The sequence below is a fragment of the Perognathus longimembris genome, chromosome 21, assembly GCF_023159225.1.
Source record: "Perognathus longimembris pacificus isolate PPM17 chromosome 21, ASM2315922v1, whole genome shotgun sequence".
In the NCBI taxonomy this organism is placed as follows: domain Eukaryota; kingdom Metazoa; phylum Chordata; class Mammalia; order Rodentia; family Heteromyidae; genus Perognathus; species Perognathus longimembris.
In genome coordinates this window covers 44,283,698-44,302,993 of record NC_063181.1, presented here as the reverse complement: position 1 = coordinate 44,302,993, position 19,296 = coordinate 44,283,698, and the positions used below count along the sequence as shown (strand labels likewise).

The window sequence follows — 19,296 nt, the reverse complement described above, 5'->3', positions numbered from 1 at the left end:
ATTCCTTTGTAAATATTTCTTTTATATAATTAAATTACTGAATATGCACATTCACATGTTTCTTTGTAAATGCAGTCTAGTGGACATTGTCTTTGCTGTTAACAAAGTAAATCCTTGAAGTACTCTCTAGGAGCATATGCAGTCTTTGAAAGAATTTTAGAGAGATGTGTCTTGTTTCCTGTTATTTCTTGATTTCCTGTACTTTTTCTTTCTTCTCCCTGTTTTTACTAAATAGATGTGTTTCTTTGATTTTGAGTATTTCAGATTGTATTCCTCCCATTAGACTTCTTTTCAATGGTGGTTTAGTGATCATGAATTCCTTCAATTCTTGTGTGCCATGGAAGGTTTTGGTTTTATCATCAAATGTTAATGATATAGCTTCAGCGGGAAGATTGGTTTGGGTTGGCAGGTATTGATCTTCAGTGCTTAGATGATAACAGTTTAGACTTCTTGCCTTGAGGGTTTCTGTAGAGAGGTTTGCAGCGATTCTGATTTTTTTTCCCATTGTAATATAGCTTCTTCTTTAATTTTGTGGCATTTAAGATCAGTTCCTTGCTATTCACACCTAAAGTTTTTGCTATGAGATGTATAGAACTGTTTCTTCTTGGATCTATTCTACTGGATATGCTTCTGCAAGGCAGGTGAGATTTTCTCTTTTAAGTGTAGGGAAGTTCTCAGCTACTATCTTACTGGATAGGTTTTTGATGCTTTGATATTAAATTCTTCCCCCATGTTGGTCCTTATTATGTGCAGATTTGATTTCTTAGCTGAGTTTGCCAATTCCTGGACTTCTCTTTGGTAGGTTCTGAATGTTTCCCCCCCCCCCATACTTTTTATTCTAGTTCCTATCTTTTATTCTCGATTTCTGAAGTTTTTTCTTCCATTTCACTTGTTTGGATTACCTATGGATTCCACTGTGGTTTGCATTGTGGAAATTGAACCTTTTATGGTTGTGTTATCAGTTCTCAGTGTCCATTTAATCTTTTAATCAGGAATATAGCATGTTGGTTTTTCTCTGTATCTTTCTGGGAGCATTGGCTTTTCTTTATCATTTCTTCTTTGTGATCTTGAAGTTGTTTTTGCATCTCTCTTAATTTATTGACCAATTATATCATAATGTTTTAATGGTTCTTTTGTCTTCCATCTCTTCATTCTCATTTGAGTTCGTCCCTGCTTTGTTGTTGATATTTACTCATGTTTCAAGAGGCAGTGACCTAAAAATGCTTCATGATTACTTAGAAATAAAGAATAAGGCAGAAGCAGGTATTAATTCTTGCATTCATAGCTTGAGAGATTTCAGTGCATGTATACTGGTTTAAAAAAACAGAAAATTTTATTATTTTTATTCTATTCTTTATTCATAACTAATTGCCCACTGGTGCTTACTGGGCCAAAACTCTCAATCAAATTGAATTGACTAAATATAGACGATAAATGCAAAAATGCAGTCGAAGGTAATGTATGCTTTGTTCATTTACTCATGAAATAAATAGTTTAGATTATATGCTATGTCTCAACCTCTCAACAGTGATAACACTTTTCAAGGGAAGAAAGACATGTCTGTTTCATTCAAGTAAGGGAGGTAATACATAAGAATTAGTTACTAATCAAGAAAAATATCAGGTATAAATGTATGCAATTTAGAGAATAATGGTTGTTAGGTGACCTGGAAACCATGAAGAACAGCACTGTATTGGCGATTGAAAAATAGTTTAAACAGGTGGTGATCTTTCAATTTTATTTGCTTTATCATTCCCTCCATTTTATTCTCCCTGTGTGTATGAATGTTTGAAAATATTTTTACTTTTTCACACAAGGATGTGTAGTGTAAGAAGCAACCCTGTGCCTGCCCCTAAACAACGAATTTGAAGTTTATTGTATACACTCCTCTTGTTTGGGTAGCATGTGCATATCTAAAGGGGAATCACATTTTCCTTTAATTTTTATTTTTTTAGATTTAAGAGGTTTTTATTCTGTTAGAACACACAGCATTCTAGAAGATACAAGAACACAGCACAGAACAATGGTATGAAAAACAAAATATGTGGATAAGATCTTCTGTTTTCAATTTTTGTAATCTATCTAAAACAAATAGATGATATGTTCTGCAACAGAATAGGAATCAGCAGGGACATATAAGATCATATTCATGAGCTTCCAGCTTGCTAAACTAGAACCACTAGCAAACTTCAAGAATGGACAATGCAAAGGCTATAATAGGCTTACTGCTGCTATTTAAAGTAATGAATTTTCTCTGCTTTTTGAATTCATTTCACCAAACCATCTCCTCAGCATGTCGGATATAGATTTGGGGCCAAAAGAAAAACATTTTCCAGGAATGAAACAACTAATCCTGATACAGCAGCTGACTTAACTTTTTTGAGTTAAACTTTCTTTTATCTGACATGAGATTCCTTGGAGTGCTGTCACTGATATTCTCAGCCTCTTCCTAACCTTGCCAAGCTCTTAGCAGGTGATCAAAATTAGAATTAGAATTTTCCTCAACTAAGAATTGTGTGATGTTTTTCTTATGATTATACTAAGATTATGGTTCTTTGGGTTCTACAGAGGAGAAATGCCACTTTCTTCAATACCTGTCAACATGCCTTATTGTTGATGTTAAGCAACCTTGATATAACCTGGCTGTTGAACAAATTTCCAACTATAAAGTTACTCTTTCTCCCTTCTTCCCATATTCTACTCTTTGGGAGAGAAGGAAGTCATTATTTGCACAACTCACACTTGAGGAGTAGAAGTATCTGTAGAAATTATTTACCCGGGGCTGGGAATGTGGCTTAATGGTAGAGTGCTTACCTGGCATGCATTCCATTGCTCAGTTCCACATAAACAAAAAAGGCTGGAAGAGGAGCTGTGGCTCAAGTGGTAGTCTTGAGCAAAATAAATTCAGGGACAGTGCCCAGGCCCTGATTTAAAGCCAGAGGACTGGCAAAAAAAAAGAAAGAAATTATTTACCCAGGAAAGACCTGTTTTTTTTTTTTTTTTTTGGCCAGTCCTGGGCCTTGGCCTCAGGGCCTGAGCACTGTCCCTGGCTTCTTCCCGCTCAAGGCTAGCACTCTGCCACATGAGCCACAGCGCCCCTTCTGGCCGTTTTCTGTATATGTGGTGCTGGGGAATCGAACCTAGGGCCTCGTGTATCCGAGGCAGGCACTCTTGCCACTAGGCCATATCCCCAGCCGAAAGACCTGTTTTTACCTGTTCATCTCATTCATTCAATCAACTATTAACATCAGAATGGACTCATAGTTATTATATAGTTTGGGTCATAATCCAGTAGCACTTCATTTATTTTTGTTCCGCCGTGGTCACTGGGAGCTCCTCTAGTTGCTCCTTTGTCTTACATACTCCTGGTCATGTTTTTATAAGACTTCATTTTCTGGGTGTGTGTGGGGCATAGATTCTCTGGGCTCATCTTGCATATTTCCTGCCCTACGCTACCAAACATTTTCCCAAGAAGTTCGGGTTCCTTCTACAGAAAATCAAGATCGGAGCCCTAGGTATGCACTCAATGTAGTTACTTTCAGGCCAAATAATTGTTAACTAGAAACTTCAACCAAACAGCACGGCTCTAGAACAGTACAAATCCTCATTACTTTTTTGTTCAAAGAATTGCTGTTTAAGCAAGCAAAAACAAAAACAAAAAAAAAAGCATGCAAAAAAGTTTCATTGTTAGATAAAACACCAGGATTGCTGTATTTTAAACTAACCAGCATGGTTGCAACAGAACTAGGAATCTTAGAACAACAGAGTCATTTGCCGAGGATGTCATCAGGGAGAAGACTTATAGTATCTTCAGCTTTGCCACATAACAGACACAGCTTGGTGTATCCCTGAAACTCATCCATGCTACTGAAGGTATGCTCATGCCTGGCTATGACATGATGACAATTGTTACACAGATGATCATAGGTAATTATTTCTTCTCCATCCTCCTCTTTCAGGGATTTGTTAGGAATCAGCATGAAATCCCACTTGCTGCATATTGCACATCCTGTAAAGTTCAGTAGAAAAGATCCATTCTCCAGACAGGTGTCACCCGGTTGGGCTATTCCCTCTCCACACAGTCCCCACACATGGCGACGCTGTTTACCGGGAACCGACCTGTAATTTCTATTTTATAAAGAATAACTGAATATTCTTTTCCTACAGTTCTCTCTCTAAATGTATGTGGTGGAAATCCTAGCACAGTTAAAATGAATTTGTTTTTATCTATTATTTCTTATTTGTTTTTATAATGTCACAATGTACATGTTCTTCCCTTTTTTCTTTCTTCCAATAAGTTCAATTTGTTTTCTTTCCTCCCTCCCTCACCTCCCCTCCCTTTCTCTCTTCTTTTCCTTCCTATTTCTTCTGTGTTTATTCTGGAATGCATCTTCTACATCAACCATTCCTAACCTAGCTGTTAATCTTTCTAAATAAAATGGTATTGAACATTTCATAACATCCACAAAACACATAAACCTTGAAAAGAAGGATTTGACAGACATACATAGTAGATGCATTCTGGATACTCATGACTGCTCATAAGAATGAGTTTACAATACCTACTGAAAGGACTACTTGTAAAATAAGTGTGTAATTAAAGGGAGTATAATGGCATTAGGTGAAATGAAAAGGAGAATCAGAGACCATGCATTGGATGCAGGCATTGGTGATAGAGTTCCATTTCGTTCAGGAAGCCATTAAGTGATATGAACACAGAGAATGACATAATCAGAATTATCTTTTACAATAACCATGTTGTGGGAATTAGGTTTGTACAGGAAACATATATACACAGTTGTAATTAAATAAGAATGTGTTGGGAGAGGAGTATTGGAAGTAGAGAAAACTGGAGGGAATTGAGAGAAATATTTTTTTAATGTGGGTAAACAAAGGGGGAAAAAAGAAAGTTGACCCTAGATATTTTCCTCAATAAAATGAAGAATATTGGGTCAAAAAATGAAATAAGGAATAGCAATGGGAATCAAGTTCAGAGAAGGGAAAACAGAATTTCTCTTGTTCTGTGAAACACTTAATACTCATGCCACTGACTATGCCCATAAAATTTGTGTACAAGTATTGCATTTTATACAGATGTCATACTTTACACATCTTTGTCTAGTTCTAACTTGCCTGTAATGAATGCAAGGATTTGAGACGAGCCTGGGCTCCATGGCGAGTTTGAGGCCATCCTGGGCTATGTACCAAAACTTCCCTCACATAAAATTAAAGCCAAAAGTGTATGTAGACCTTGTAGGCTGACTTTTTAAAGCTAGATTTTTAATAGTATGAAAGAGGAACAAATCATCCTATGTTACAGCAAACAAACCTACCTCGATTAGGATGTCCTTGAGATATCTAAGAATGGATAAAATCTAGGGCCTTTTGAAAAACAGTATAAAATGTGATTCCACAGGCCAATATCAAGTACAATGGGTGGTACACATGGTCTTTCTTCAATCAGGTATTGTGTTGGAGGAAAGAAAAAAATAACAAGAGGAATTAAGTCCTATGGCAAAATACTGACATAAAGAGAAGAGGCAATATCCTATTATTAAATACTTTTGAAAATTTTTGAAGAGAAAATGGCATAGTGGTAATAGTATTCTGGGCATCAGTGTTTGGGGCAGATTAAATTCAACAGGCTTAAAGTGAAGAAGGTCAGACATCCTATCAACTGATAAATATAGTACACGACTTACCATGTTGACAGTTCTGTAGGAGTAAATAGATGCAAGAATGATTAAGAGTAAAGTTTAAATGGGTGTTAGTAACCAATGACATAAAGTGAATTAGATACAGAGACTAGTTGAAGATTAATGATATTTTTAATCTGATAAGAGGCAGTTAAATTTTAGAAAAGTGTTTAAAAATGTACTAAATACCATCAGGTAGTTTAGAAGGGACACAATGTATTAATACCAGAAAAAGACTATGGGAACACTTTTTTTTTAATGAAATGAGAGTGAATAGTAAGGAAAACAATTATGTCCATGGGGAGAGTTATGAAAAGCCATCTGATTAGACTAATTTTCAGAAATATATCATTTTGTGGACAAAATAGTACATATCCCAATCTTAGAATACTATAAATCCCAATATGAGAATATAGCTATTGGAATAATGGATAGAATGAAAGGAAGTCAGAGTGCCCAAAAGATAAACGGAACAAAAATTATTGGTGCCTGGAACTGGTTGCTCATTCTTCTAATCCTAGCTACTCTGGCGGCTGAGATTTGAGTATCATGGTTCAAAGCCAGCCTGGGCAAGAAGGTCCATGAGACTCTTATCTCCAATTAGCCATCAGAAGACCAGAAGTGCTGCTGTGGCTCAAGAGTGCTAGGCTTGAGCTGAAGAGTTCAGGGACATTGCCTAAGCCCAGAGTCCAAACCCTACAACCGAAAAAAATATATAGGAAAAACAAATACAAGCAAAAGCACTAAAACTTGAAAAGGGAATTTAAAAAGGATGAAGATAAAAAAGAACAGGGATGACAAATAATAGTTATATAGAAATTGAATATTTATACTTATTGAAATTAGTTAGATACATATTTACTATTTTGTGCCTTGCAGAGAAAATAAGCATTTTCTTTCTTTTGGAATCCCCACAAAAGCAAGACAGTAACATTAAGAGTCTTATGTAGAAATCCCCTAACTTGCCAACTAATTGATAAAGAACTCCACTTTTCAGGAATTCAGGACTCTCTGCTAATCAGTTTTAATTTGCAAAACATGATTTAATGATATTATCATTTTTTTTTTACTTTTGATAAACAAGAATTTATTTAGAAGGTGTGTCAGACTATATTGCTTTTCTCAACTAGTCACTGCTTTCCATGTGCTGACATTAGGGATTGAACTCAGAACCTTGATTTCTCAGTTAACATTTCTGCCCATGGTAGGTACTCTAACCTTGAGTCATATCTCTAGTTCTGTTTGTTTTTTGCCAATTACTTGGAGATAAAAGTCTTGCAGATTTGTCTGCACAGGCTGACTTTGAACCTTGATCCTCAGCTCTTAGTCTCTTGAGTAGCTAGGATTATTGAGGTGAACCTCACATCAATGCCTATCTGCTTACCATTTTTTTAAAATATAAAACTTTATATAATGTTTGAATTATCTATTATCATGATAATACAACAACAGTGTAAAACACAGAGTGAAGATGTGTGTGCTTTTATTATTTGCAGTTAATCTTCAGTATTATTCTGGTCTTGGTTGGACTTGGTTATTCTTGGCTCAGATCATCAGTGCGACCATGGAAAACTAAGTTAGCTGAAGCTGACTTATCCAGGATCATCTTGTAAGGTTATTACAAAGGTATAGAGATAAAGTGAGAGTGAAAAACCCGTAAGGTCAGAAATGAAGTATAATCACACTACTATTTATTGTCTAGTCAGTCACAAACATGCCTATGCTGCATTTACACAATGTCAAAATAGTCACTGTGTATTATAAAGAGAATCTAGAAGTGGAGCTCAAGTGATGGAGCCCTAGTCTTCAGCACAGAGGCTCAGGGACAGCACCTAGGGCCCTGAATGCAAGCCAAGGACTGGCAAAAAGGAAAAAACAAAGAGAATCTAGAAAGTCACATTTCAAGAATACTGAACCCCTCCAAATAATAACAATGGAAACTTATCCAAGAAAACTACTGTACTATGTGATTTGCACTGTCTTTTTTAAATGAGAATATTTTCTATGTATGATGAGGCCTTCCTTCCTTCCTTCCTTCCTTCCTTCCTTCCTTCCTTCCTTCCTTCCTTCCCTCCTTCCTTCCTTCCTTCCTTCCTTCCTTCCTTCCTTCCTTCCTTCCTTCCTTCCTTCCTTCCTTCCTTCCTTCCTTCCTTCCTTCCTCCCTTCCTGCCTTCCTCCCTTCCTGCCTGCCTTCTTTTTTTTTATTGTCAGTTTTGAGGCTCTGGTGCTAACCCTGAGCTCTTCAGCTCAAGGCCAGCACTCTACCATTTCAGCTACAGTGCCACTTCTGGATTTCTGGTGGTTCTTTGGAGATAAGAGTCTTACAGACTTTCCTGCCTTGGCTGGCTTTGAACCATGATCTCAGCCTCCTGAGTAGCTAGGATTATAAGTGTGAGCTGCTGGCATCTGGTCTAAGTGTTGTTTTCATTAGCTGGAATGTTTCTATTAAAATCAAAAGCACTTCTGTAAACAAATTATACCAATTAATCATTTATAAGCCTTTCATATTCATTGTATGATTTGGTTTTTGTTTCATTTCGTGTTTCACCACAACACAGTCTATCACAAGCTATTACGAAAGTGCTACTAAAAGCTTTACATTCCTACATAGTTTTTCAACAAACATTTGTTAAAAGTACAACTACTTTAAGTGTTAATACAACCGTTTTCATATTCTCGGGTGTCTTGATATGCTGAAAGCTGAAAAGCTATTTCCCAAGGTAATATAGTACCAGAGAAGCTAAACCTTATATAAAATTAGTCACCTATCAGGATAGTCCCTTTGTCATACATGATACGTGTATGAGTTTCTTTTTTCTTTGTAGTTACACGTTAAGCACTGCAAAACTATTGTTTAGAAAAAAAGACTGCTGACCTGAAAATCAATAATAAATGCTAGCTTGGAAAATAAAAGATAAAGAGAATGAGCTGCTATGAAACCAATAACATTTATTAAGGTGAGCTGAGAATGTAGACGAAGACTGCTAGTTAAACAATGACAGGCAATCCTAAAAAGGAAAAACACTGAAAATTATGCTTCTTGGTGTTTTGTTTGTACCAGTACTGGGGGTTAAAATTAGGGCCTGGAAAATGTTTCTTAGCTTTTTCTCTCAAGGCTGGTACTCTACCACTTGAGCCATGGTCCACTTCCAGTTACTTGGTCGTTAGTTGGAGATATAAGTCTCATGGACTTTCCTGCCTGGGGTGGCTTTAAATCAAGATTCACAGATTTCAGCCTCCTGAATAGCCAGGATTACTGTATCAGGCACTAGTGCCCAATCTATTTTTTTGTTTCCCTGTTTGTTCTCCAGATGGAAAAGGTTATGTACAACTAACCGTATTATATCTTGATTTCTCAGAGAAAGTAAGATAAATTAAAATAGTTATTAGTGATCCTGACTTGCGACAGAGAAAAACACACAATGAAAACTAGCCTGAAATTCATTACAAGTTCAATTTAAAATGAACTAAGATTCTGAAAGGGAGCATGTTGAGATATGTTTATTTTATGATGCTAAAAAAGATTGATTAAAAGTTCTCCAGCAGAATCCTGTAGGTATTGTGTAATTCTGGAGAAAAAATATATGAGGGTCATATAAATCTTTTTCAGAATTTCTCCAGATTCATGTATTTATGGACTTCAGGATATTTACTAATCCCAATGCTATGCTTTCATACTCATCAAGAAAAGTTTATTGAGAATTTATGATGTACTAACATTCTGCCCTTAAGTCATATTTTTAGTACCAATTATGCTCAAATCACTTTTTAGTGTCCTTTGTGTATCGAGCAATGCATGCTTTGTAAAGCAAAGCCATGGTTATTTATATTGAGACTCACTGAGACTCTTCATTTTTCACCATTTAAATAACCTCCTAGTGAGAAAAAGAAATGGGAAAACTAAGAATTATATAAACATTAGCATTTTACCCCTTAGGAGGAAATATATTCATCAATTATGACAGAGTTAGCTTTACTGTAGGGGCACACATCCCCCAAGGTCTCTATAAGTCTCTGTTTTATTCCATCATATATCAGATAACGGCTTGAGAGAGGCTCTGTTCACATCATCCTATACGGACTCAGCCTAGCCAGGCATATCAGCTTGTAGGTACACAGCATGAACATTCCAGCTCTGTGTCTTTGACATGAGCTGAGATAGTAGACAGATGTTTTAGAAATTTTATGCTTAGGAGCTGGGAATGTGGCCTGGTGGCAAGAGTGCTTGCCTCATATACATGAAGCCCTGGGTTCCATTCCTCAGCACCACATATATAGAAAAGGCCAGAAATGGTGCTGAGGCTCAAGTAGGCAGAGTGCTGGCCTTGAGCAGAAAGAAGCCAGGGACAGTGCTCAGGCCCTGAGTCCAAGGCCCAGGACTGGCAAAAAAAAAAAAAAAAATGCTTAGACTGGACATGACAAGTCACACATGTTTGCCACCTTTGGGTGAGTCAGTAATATAATCTCAGGTAAATGAAATCTTGAAAATAGACTTTTCTGATTACTGAGTAGACAAATAAAAAATAACCCTCAAACACAAAATTAGATTTCCCTGCATTTTTAAGTGAGCAATGGCATAACACAGAGCATTTAACTAATAGAAAAAAATGAATTTGTAAGAAAATTATCTTGAGCCTAAAGGTATGATGAAAGGAAAGCAATAGAAACTTCTTTTATGTTCCTATGGCTTGATAAACCATTGCCCATTATTCATTTGTCTATATCTAGAATGCTCAGTTAAGATGAAATGTGGTTGAGCACCTTTCAGTTAATTAACATAGGCTGCTACCCTTAGCAGACTCAAATTACTCTTGAAGTAATTGAATTGAATGTGGATGTGAAATGCCACCCAATAGCTTATGTGTTGGAAGGTTGATTCCCAATGCAGCAGTGTTCAAAGGTAAAAGTTTAGGGAAGTGATTGTATTTCGTGGACTCTACCTTTTCAATAGATTATCCAGTTGATAGATTCATAGCTTAATGTGCTATTTGGAGATGGTGAAAAACCTTAGGAAGTGAGGTCTAGTTAAAAGAAATAGCACTAGAGTGTATGTTGTATCCTGAAAGAGCATATTTTGTCTAGCCCTTTTTCACTTTCTATCTTTCCTTTCATTTCATTTTTTACTTTCAAACTGCATAAATAGAAAGGGTCTTAAATCGAGTTCTTATCATAATTCCACAACATCAAGCTAATGCTAAATCATTAAAAGCATTTACTAACAATTGGATGAAATCTCAACCTTCTATTTGTTGCACAAATATAAAACAAAAAGACAGTTGTTCAACTGAGCACTCCTGGTTTAAGCCTATAATCCCAGCTCCTCAGGAGGCTGAGATCTAAGGATCGAGGTTCAAAGCCAGCCTGGGTAGGAAACCCCATGGGAATCTTATCTCCAATTATCCACCAAAAGCTGGAAGTGAAGTTGCAGCTAAAGTGGTAGAGCAGTAGCCTTAAGCAAAAGGGAAAAAAGGCTCAAATATAGTGCTCAGGCCCTAAGTCCCCAGCACCACGCACGCACGCATGCACGCACGCACACACGCACACAGGAATTACTCTCCTTGTATTGTAATCATCAGAGGGATTAACACACATAAGTAAGAATAAGACTATGAGCTCTTCACTAATCAGTGTTAAGACTTGAAAAGGAAGATACGATGGACAGATGGATACATCACAGTCTAAGTATCCTATAGTATCCATAGGTATACTATAGTATCCATAGGTATAGTATCCATAGGTATGTATTTTAGGGACACAAATATGTAGTATATTTACAGTGAAAACATGGAAACATGTAGTACTAAACTCAGTTTGTATTAACCTTTTTTCTGGAAGAAAATGAGTACTACTAAAGGTGAGACAAAGAGGCTGCAAGGCCATTTTAGTATGTAGTTGCTGAATCTGAGTAGTAGATCCATTATTTTTTACCCCCTATGTTATAGGGATTGGACTGAAGCCTAACACCTACTAGGCAAGTGTTTGTAACATTGAGCCCATTTCTAATCCTTTTGCTGTTAGGGTGCTTTTGAAACATGGACTCCTGGACATTTGCTGAACTAACCAATATTTATGATCCTCCTCCTGTCTCTGCTTCTTGAATAACTTGAACTACAGGCCCATCTACCACTACTCCCTCCTGGTCTATGGTTTCTATTTTATTCCTTATACCTTAAATATACATTACATATTGTTTTTGCATGCCTGAGATAGGTAAAAAACAAAGCAACTTATACAAATGGAAGCAGAATGGTTTACTAAATATCCCATTAGTATGGGAAGAACCTGTGGTGGGCATGTATTTTAAGCAAAATTTTGGGCCATTGAGGGAACAGAAATAGATCATATGAAATAGCATATACAAATATATATCTGACCTTCAGAGTATTTCCTTTTCTCTGACTAGTCTTATCCCTCAGAAACAAATATTTGAGTCTTTACCAGCTCTCTCATAGAAGGGTACACTCTTAGCTCATTATTTTAGAATAGGGGCTACCTTTTGTTTTTTTATGTTTTTGTTTTGTTTTTTTGCCAGTCCTGGGGCTTCAACTCAGAGCCTGAGCACTGTCCCTGGCTTCTTTTTGCTCAAGGCCAGCACTCTGCCACTTGAGCCACAGGGCCACTTCTGGCTTTTCCTTTCTGTTTATATGGTACTGAAGAATCGAACCCAGAGCTTCATGCATGGTAGGCAAACACTCTACTGCTAAGCCACATTCCCAGTCCAGGTGGCTACTTTTGGAAGAGAGAAATAATATTTGAAATCACCTGAGAATATGAGAATTTTAAATAGTTACAGACTACACTTGAGGAAATATATAAGACAAAGATTGTGTTGTGATAATAGTCCTGCTAGGGCATCTACAGAGAAGGAGAACAGGAGATTTTCATTCATCTCCTCCACAAATTATTGGAATAGATTAGAGCATCTTGAAATTCCAGGATTTGAGAGCTAACTTATTTTAAAGGTGAGGAATTTCGAAGCTATATTTAAAATTTGGCTTTCTGTATCTGTTTTGATAAAAGAACATAAAATGCAAACTGTTGTTTTGTGTATTGCTAAAGATAAGCTGTGAAATTTAAGTAACATAATAAATTTCAATTTAAGTAAATTTAAATTCAGTGCTGATTCCTTGTTGATTAGCTCTGCTACATGGAACTTTATTTTATTTTTCAATAAGAAAAAAAGAGAAATATCTCAGGCATTGGTAAAGCTATTTGGATTTTATGTTCGTGGTATTTTAAAAGACTAAGTAAAACATTCCCTGGAAGAAATTCTCTTCTCTTTCCTATAACTGGATGCCACTATAGGAAGCCTGAAAGTGGGCCATAAAGATTTTGAGAGATCTATCATTGAAAACAATATAACATGTTGATTTCTGTCTGATAATTATCCTCTATATTATAACTTCATACCATACTTGTGAACTTGTTGGATGGCATGTGGTTTTATTACCACTTTAGCTCTTATCTAGAACACTGTCATGAAGACATATATCTCCAAACCTCCAACTGATGGCAAGGTTTTTGGATAGTCAGACACGACCTGTTTTTTCATCTTCTATGAATTTAATGTTTCTTTTTAGCTTTCCCTGGATATTCATGCTTGCCAAGACTATTAAGTAAAGTTAGTTGGTGTTTGTGTACTCATAGTGAACAAATACAGTTTCCTTCCCTATAGTCATATAAACTGGATACTTCCATTTTCTGAACACCATGATGTAGGGTTATATTAACCTCTGTGTTTCTTTTTTATTGTCAAGGTGATGTACAGAAGGGTTATAGGTACATATGTAAGGTACTGAGTATATTTCTTATCAAATTTGTTACTTTCTCCCTCATCTTTCTCCCTTCTTCCCTCCTCCCTAAATATGAAAATTGGAAAATTTTTTTTTGCAGAAGTAAGAATACTTTCTATGTTCTTCCTCATGGAGTGGTTATCTGTTGTGATTAATAAGTTTTAATGAAATTTAAAGTTTTTTCATTTTGATACCATGTTTAAAGATTCCTTTCATGAAGTTGTTTCTGTCTATTCTAGCTATGAATTGCCAGAAATACACTGAAGTTGAGGAAGAAATAAATAGGAATGTAAAACCAACAAAAGCAAAGGAAATGAAAATGAAGGATACAGTGTGGAATTGTTTTCTAGATTTTGTGTTGTTTTCTTTTTTTAGATATTTCCTCTAAGCCTCAAAATTGCTAGAGCATGACAGGAATCCTTTTTGTCCTTTTCACTTTTCTTTATCTTTTATTCCTATCACAGACTTGGCATTATTGATGAGACAATTTTAATTCATAGGTATTTCTCTTATAAAGAGAAATTGCACTCAAGAAATGATTATAAAATTATGTAAATTCCATTTCATGAATGACATTTTTACTAATATGGTACTTGGCATATAACAAAGTGAACAAAAACATGAATTTGAGGTTAGCTATGGTTAGGAGTTTCAAATTTGAAAATCTGGTTATTAATTCACTTTGAGGTCTCTAATTCTTATTTAAAGTGAAAATGTGGGGCTTATATCATTCAAACTGTAATAATGTATTCTACCAACACAGCACAATACATAGAATAAAATGAACATGAGATTATGTTGGCTGTTGTTAGTATGACGCCAATCAAGTTTGAAGACAAAATGTCTGCAATTGAAAGGCATGACGGGAGAATCACTAATAAGTCATACCTGTGGGTGCATTCAATGATTTGGACTCTTCTCACCCACTATTTCATGACTACTTAAATATACTCTGTTTAAAGAAGAATACTCTTCTAAATAGAAAAAGGACAACATTCTCTATGGGGAGGTACTTTATTCATAGACATACTGCTCTTTGTAAACCATTAATCAACTTTTAAAGACTCATTTATTGGGAGAACATTCAAAGTTGCTCTCTGCTCTGGTCAAAGTTAAAGGATGCATGACTGTAGATTGAAAAGTGGGTTGAAAGCTGAGTGTTGGAAAGGATAGATTGCTGGAGGCCGCTTACCAGCCTGCAGCCAAAATTCCACCTCAGGAATAGTCAAGCTGAGGACTAAGAAAGTAGTCTTGGCATGAAAAGATTCTGAAAATGAGAGTGGAGAAAACATTATAAGCAGAGAATGTAAAATATCATCTTGTTCCATAAATTCCCTGTGCTAAGATTTTTCAGTCATAATATAGAATGGCTTTAGAGTGATCTAAAACATCTCAAAAGGTCAGAATAAAATAAATGGCCATTCAATGCACCCTGTGATTTTAGATAAAATGAAAAAAACAATCCTTCAGAACTAGTGGTTCAAATGCGGTCACATTCCATGTTTTATTTAACTCCCACTTGTCGGGATCTGACGGATCCCTTTCTCCCCAATCTCCCGGGGAAAATGCTTGAACCCCTAAATCTATGAAAGAGCACTCGGCCTTGCCTTCCGCCGGCAGAAGGCCAAGGCGCACTCTTATGGAAGTACGCTAAGTTGAGGAAAGGTTGCTGAAGCCTCCCCTCCCCCCCTCCCCCCATCCCCTCACATGTCAGGAGCGGGGGCGGAAGACGGCATCAGGGAGACACTGTGATGGTTGAATGAGTCTCAAAGGATTTAATTGGGAGGGGGGCTTATATAGCGGTAATGGCAGGAATGGGAAGGACTTGGGCCATTGGCTAAGCCGGGCTGCCCATCAGGTGATGTCATGAAACTTCCTTTGTGGGCTGGACAACCCTATCACGGTGGCACGCACGTGTTCGCCCCCAGGGGGGCGGGGGGCTTCTTTTCCGGTTGAGGCCGGAAGGTGGGAGGGGCTCCCTCCCACACTGTCCCAGGGCTGGGGGAAGGGCAGCGTCTCGCTCTTGGCGCCCTTCCCCCACCAAGGCCAGAACTGAGTCCCCAACACCCACTTATCCTTGTTGCTGTCCCACTGTGTGCTGTGTGAAATAAGGTCTCCAGTCTGAGGGTCAATTAAACCAGTTCATCGTTGTGTCACCTCCTTTGTGTTGCATCGCCATAATAGCTTTGTTATACTCAGTTCCTTCAGCAACCAGTTCTGCTCCTTCATGGTGTCCAGACTGCACTGTGTTCCCCTTAGGTCCAAACTTACCTCGGAGAAGAGGCCCTGGCCTTCCTTTGCTCTGTGAAGTACAACTGTCTTGTTCTGGGTTGAATCAGCAGGATATAACAAGGAAATGCTTCTCATAATTTGCATGAGATTCTTTCCAAGAGTCTATAATTCTGAAATTTAAAAAATTTTTAATGTTCCTTAGATTTATTCAAAACCAAGACCAAGGCATGGCAGAACCATGGAAACCATAAACTAATTTTTTCCCTACTGATTACTATGAATTTGATTCTTACTTACTGCTTTTGTGCCTGGAAACTTGTTTCAAAATTTATTATGTCAAATATCTAAGAAAAGAAAATTCAGTAGTAGTTACTCATATAAGTACATTTACATCAATTTATCCTATGAACTTTTACACATAATTCCCGATGTCTGGGTCTCAATTTGAGGCATTAGTGCAAGGTGACCATTGCCACAATATGAGTATAATTTTCTTTCAGATACTGTCAGATTTATGTATATTCAAATATACCTGAAATTCTATTATTACATGCATAAAGTTAAGTGCAAAATATTTATGTCATGTTCAGAATAATATTACCCAGTTTAAATGAACCTGCTTACCAAAGTTATCTTATTAATTTCTCAAGCCCTTGTATTTGAGGATGAGAGAATAATGCTTAAATTTACTCTATCTCCAAATGCTACATATATGTATATATGTCAAATACATATTACACATATAAAATATTATACACATTACATATGTAAATACATGTGCATTACAATTGAAATAATATGGGAATGTATTAAAATATGGATTTAAAATAGTAAAAGGGTCCTGGCCTGTTATCAGTCCATAGAAAGGACTATAATCAAAATATGAAACTTAAAAAAATTTATGTCATATTTCCCACAGGTCACATAGGTTTACTTTCTTTTGGCCCAATTTATACAGAACCATATGTCAGAACAGAATTTAATCTAAATAGCAACTACCAAGGAAGACATTCAGTTTGGATGTGAACGGCAAGCCTCTAATAGTTTTGAATTCTTTGCATGAAGATTGTTGTGAAAATTCTTCAAATATAATAGTGATATGTTGGCTAAAGTTTCAGAAGTGACAATGCTTTATAATAACATTTATGTACATATGGCTCAAACTCTCATTAATATTTCCACCAATAGTGTCTATTATAGAGTTATGATAAAACCATCTGTTATAGGGTTATGATAAAACACTTAAAATGTTTTAAATATATTTTGTATCTTACTATGCAAAATAATAAGAGATAGATTTTTTGGAGAGGACTCATTCTTTAATGACGACATTTCTGGACATGTATTATTATTTATTTATTTATTTATTTATTTGGCCAGTCCTGGGCCTTGGACTCAGGGCATGAGCACTGTCCCTGGATTCTTTTTGCTCAAGGCTAGCACTCTGCCACATGAGCCACAGTGCCACTTCTGGCCGTTTTCTGTATATGTGGTGCTGGGGAGTTGAACCCAGGGCCTCTTGTATACGAGGCAAGCACTCTTGCCACTAGGCCATATCCCCAGCCCCACATGTATTATTTTTTAAAACCTTACTTCATATTGTTTTTGTTTTCCTTGGGAAAAAATGGACTTCTCACTTTAATTCAACAAATGGAAACCATTTATATAGCTCTGTAAAGCTCCAACATTTCAGTACAATTTTTCTTAAAATCCTTGAACATATCAGTAAAAAGTTTCTCCTTTGAAATTTTAGAACTGAAAACCTCACCATAACACTAGTTTAGCACCAACATTTTGTGCACTATTATTTAACATTTTAAAACTTAAAAGCTATCTTTTGCAGTACCCACATGAAATAAAATCAAGGAAAGTAGAGACCATAATACATTTTAATGTCATACATTTTTGACCGTATAACCATAAGCAAATTTTTATTTTAATCTTCAAGCTGGGGATTCAGCCCAGGGCATCACACATAAAGATTTTATTTGTTTTGAATGAATATATAGTAAAATATTTTTATTTTTAAATGCATATGATCTCTCTTTTTAATTGATCTATTTGTTGTCGAAGTGATGCACAGAGGGGTTACAGTTTCATGTGTAAGGGAGTGAGTACATTTCTTATCAAACTTGTAACCTCCTCCTTCATTTTTCTCCTCTCACCAGTTCCACCCCCCCCCATTCCCAGTTGTACAGTTGGTCTACAGAAAAGTAGCTGGATATAAAATAAATCCTCAAAAATCAATGGCTTTTCTGTATGCCAACAATGCAAAGAGTGAGGCTGAAATCAGGAAAGCAATTCCTTTTGCAATAGCCTCAAAAAAAAAAAAAAAAGAACACCATAAAATATTTAAGAATAGCCTTAACCAAAGAAGTGAAAGACCTCTATGATGAGAACTTTAAAAACCTGAAAAAGGAAATTAAAGCAGAACTAAGGAAATAGACAAACCTCCCATGTTCCTGGATTGGGAGGATTAACATTGTGAAAATGGCAATGTTGCCAAAGGCTATCTACAAATTCAGTGCAATACCAATCAATATCCCTATACCATTCTTTAATGAAATATAGGAAGAAATCCAGAAATTCATATGGAACAATAAAGACCCCAAATAGAAAAAACAATCCTAAGTAGAAAGAACAGTGTTGGAGGAATTACAATATCAAACTTCAAGCTGTATTACAAAGCTATAGGAATAAAAACAGGTTGGTATTGGCACAAGAACAGGCTTGATGACCAATGGAATAGAACTGAAGACCCAGAAATGAACCCACATGGCTACTGAATCTTTGGTAAAGGAGCTAAAAAAAATAGGATGGAAGAAAGACAGCTTCCTCAACAAATGGGGCTCATAAAGTTGGTTCAACACCTGTAACAAACTAAAGCTAGATCCTTATATATCACCCAGCACTAAAATCAATTCCAAATGGATCAGACCTCAAAGTAAAATCAGATACCCTGAAAACATTGCAGGAAGGAATAGGAGAAACAGTTGGGCTCCTTGACACAGGTTGAAACTTCCTTAATAAAGGCCCAGAAACAGAACAAATCAAGGAAAGGTTGGACAAATGGGATTGCATCAAACTTCAGAGCTTTTTCATGGAAAAGGACATAGCTTGCAAGATAAATAGAAGTCCCACTGATTGGGAGAAGATCTTTATTGGTCAGACAACAGGCAAAAGGTCTCATATTTAAAATATATGTGGAACTCAAAAAATTAAATTTCCCCAAAACAAATAATTAAAGAACCAACTGATCCCTTAATAAATGGGCTAAAGACCTAAAAAGAGACTTCTCTGAAGAGAAAAGGAGAATGGCCAAGGGACACATGAAGAAATGCTCAACATCACTGGCCATAAAAGAAATGCAAATCAAAACTACATTGAGATTCCTCTTCACCCAGTAAGAATGTCCATTATCAAGAAATCTAATAATAACAGATGCTGGAGGGGATGTGTCCAAATGGAACCCTACTACACTGTTGGTGGGAGGGTAAACTTGTTCAGCCACTGTGGAAAGTGGTATGGAGAGTCCTCAGAAGGCTAAACATAGAGCTGCCCTACAACCCAGCAGC

General features: G+C 36.5%; 1 pseudogene; it reads right to left on the bottom strand.

Annotated features, from left to right (window-relative positions):
* Nucleotides 1-3,380: 3,380 nt before the first annotated feature.
* On the bottom strand, nucleotides 3,381-4,093 carry LOC125339314 (annotated as a pseudogene).
* Nucleotides 4,094-19,296: the final 15,203 nt, after the last annotated feature.